Below are 2993 nucleotides of genomic sequence, written 5' to 3' on the forward strand. Positions count from 1 at the left end.
CGAATTACCTTCACTCCTGCAATTTTTTTTTCTTTTTTCATCTTTTAACTAAGAAAGCAATTTTTTTCTTCTTTTTCCATCAGCTGATTTTATCCTTTTAATTACCACATTTTTATGTTTAACCAGTATTATTGCTGCTACCACTTTACCATTTTTTTAGAGTGACATTTTATTGTCTCTCTATTTTATTTTGGGATTAGTTTTCTCCATTCTATTTTCATCGTTCCTATAGCATCAATTTTCCCTACCTCAATTTTATCTCTATGCTAAAACCCTCTTCCCCACTTTTCCCTTTTTGTTGTCCTGTTTCCCTTACCCTATTCCTGCTTTAGATTTTCCTGATTCCTTCTTTTTCCCCCTGTCAAAATTTCACCCTAATTATATATCCCATTTCCACTCCACTGCTCTAAATCCTTATACACCTATCCCTTATCTTTCTTCACTATCCAAAATTTTTTCCCTTCTTTTATCTTTCTATGTTTTGTTGCTGTTTGCTTGATTGTTGAGTATTTTGTTTTTTTTGGTGTTTTTTTTGTTTGTGTGTGTGTGTGTGTGTGTGTGTGTGTGTGTGTGTGTGTGGTTTAGGACTGGTTGTGAGGTTGTTTGCTTTTTCCTTTTTTTTCTTTTGCTGGCTTTTCCCCTCTCTCCACCCCCACTCCCCTCCAGTTATTTTTGTGCTTCTGTTTTCCCTTGGCTCTCTTGATATTATTGATTATTTGTAGTTTGCATTCATCTCCAGTGATCTGTTCCTGGAATCTGTTGGGATTAGTGGCGGTTCTTTCAGAGTTTTCTCCTCATATAAATAGTCTCTTCCCCTCTTCTACTTCGTTCTCTCTTTTCACTCTTTTTTTTTCTTTTTTTCCGCGTCATTTTTCCCAATTTCATTTTTGAACTCCTTTTTTTTCTTACTTTTCTTTTCTTTTCTCTCTTTTATATTTTTCTCTTCTTTCTTCCTTATCCCCTAATCCTCTTAATTTGGGCAGTCACCTTTATTTGGGGTTATTAATATTGTGAATATATTTGTCTTTAGTGCCTGGTACGTTGTGGCTTGATTTGTTGCATTATGTGCCCTTAAATCAGCGCAGCAGATCCAAGCCGCAGAAGCCTCCTGATCACCATACCCTCTGAGGATCAGCAGCTGTATGTGAAGCCTCCCCCCACCAGCAAGAAGAGCCACCAAAGCTGTGAACAGCACACATAAGAGGAGCTGCCAACTGAGGAAAAGCTGCTATCGCAACCGCCCAAGGAGCAACCACAGCCCAAGGAGCCACTGCCACCCAGGGAGCAGCTCATGAATGACTCAACGTCTACATATGTCAGTCAGATCAAACATGGGTAGACAAAGAAATCCCGAAAGGAAAGAGAAGGAGGATTCGCCAGAAAACCAGCTAAGTGATACAGAGGCATGCAACATGAGAGGAAAAGAATTCAGAATAAGGGTCCTAGAGTCCATAAACCGAATGGAGGAAAAAATCAAAAACATATAGAAGAACCAAGAAAAAACAGATGAAAAAATCAACTACTTAAGCAAGAATCAAGAAGTAAGAGATAAAAAATCAACAACTTAAGTAAGACCCAAGAAGAAATGAAGAGTGATATAGCTGCAATGAAAAACTCCATTGAAAGTATCAACAGTAGACTAGGAGAAGCGGAGGACCAAATTAGTGAATTAGAAGACAAGGAAGCAAACACACCCAAACTGTACTGCAATTGGATAAAAAAATTAAAAGACAGGAGGAGAGCGTAAGTGACATTGGGACAACATGAAACGAAACAACATATGGATAATAGGGGTGCCAGAACAACAGAAAGAGGAACAAGGATTAGAAAACCTATTGGAAGAAATAATATCAGAAAACTGCCCTGTGTTGGGGAAGAAAAAAGTCACACAAGCCCAGAGAGTCCCAAACAAGGTGAACCCGAAAAGACCGACACAAGACACATCATAATTATCATGGCAACTGTTCAGGACAAAGAGAGAATCTTACAGGCTGCAAGAGAGAGACGGAAAGTTACATACAAGGGATCTCCCATTAGATTATCCAATGATTTCTCAACAGAAACACATCAGGCAAGAAAAGAATGGACAGAAATTTACAAAGTGATGCAAAGCAAAGGACTGAATCCAAAAATACTCTATCAAAGGCTATCATGCAAAATTGAAGGGGAAATAGGAAGCTTCACAGACAAAAAAAGGCTACGAGAGTTTATCACCACCAAGCCGGCAATGCAAGAAATTCTAAAGGGACTGGTGTAAAAAAAGGAACAAAAAGCTCAGAAAGAAAACAGCCACACACACAAAAAAGAAATGGCTACAAACATGTACCTTTCAATAATAACTTTAAACTTAAATGGACTAAATGCTCCAACCAAAAGACATCGAGTGGCTGAATGGATAAAAAAAACATGACCCATACATTTGTTGTCTACAAGAGACCCTCCTCAGAAGAAGGGACTCACACAGACTGAAAGTGAAGGGATGGAAAATTATCTTTCAGGCAAATGGAAAGGAAAAGAAAGCTGGGGTAGCAATACTTATATCGGACAAAATAGACCTCAAAGTGAAGGCCATAACAAGAGATAAGGAAGGCCACTTCATAATACTAAACGGATCAATACATCAAGAAGATATAACCCTGGTAAACATATATGCACCCAATGCAGGAGCACACAAATACATAAAAATAACTCCTGGAAGATATCAAAGGAGAGATCGACAACAATGCAATCATAGAGGGGGACTTTAATACACCACTGACATCATTGGATAAATCCTCTAGGCAAAAAATCAGCAGAGAAACAGCCATCCTAAATGACTCACTAAATCAGATGGACTTAATTGACATCTTCAGAACGCTTCACCCCACAGCCAAGGAATATACATTCTACTCAAGTGCTCTTAAGACACATTCAAAAATAGACCACATATTGGGTCACAAACAAAGTCTCCCCAAATTCAAGAAGATTGAAATCATACCAAGCATCTTCTCAGA

Source organism: Myotis nattereri (assembly GCF_964212035.1).
Source record: "Myotis nattereri genome assembly, chromosome: Y".
Classification (NCBI taxonomy): domain Eukaryota; kingdom Metazoa; phylum Chordata; class Mammalia; order Chiroptera; family Vespertilionidae; genus Myotis; species Myotis nattereri.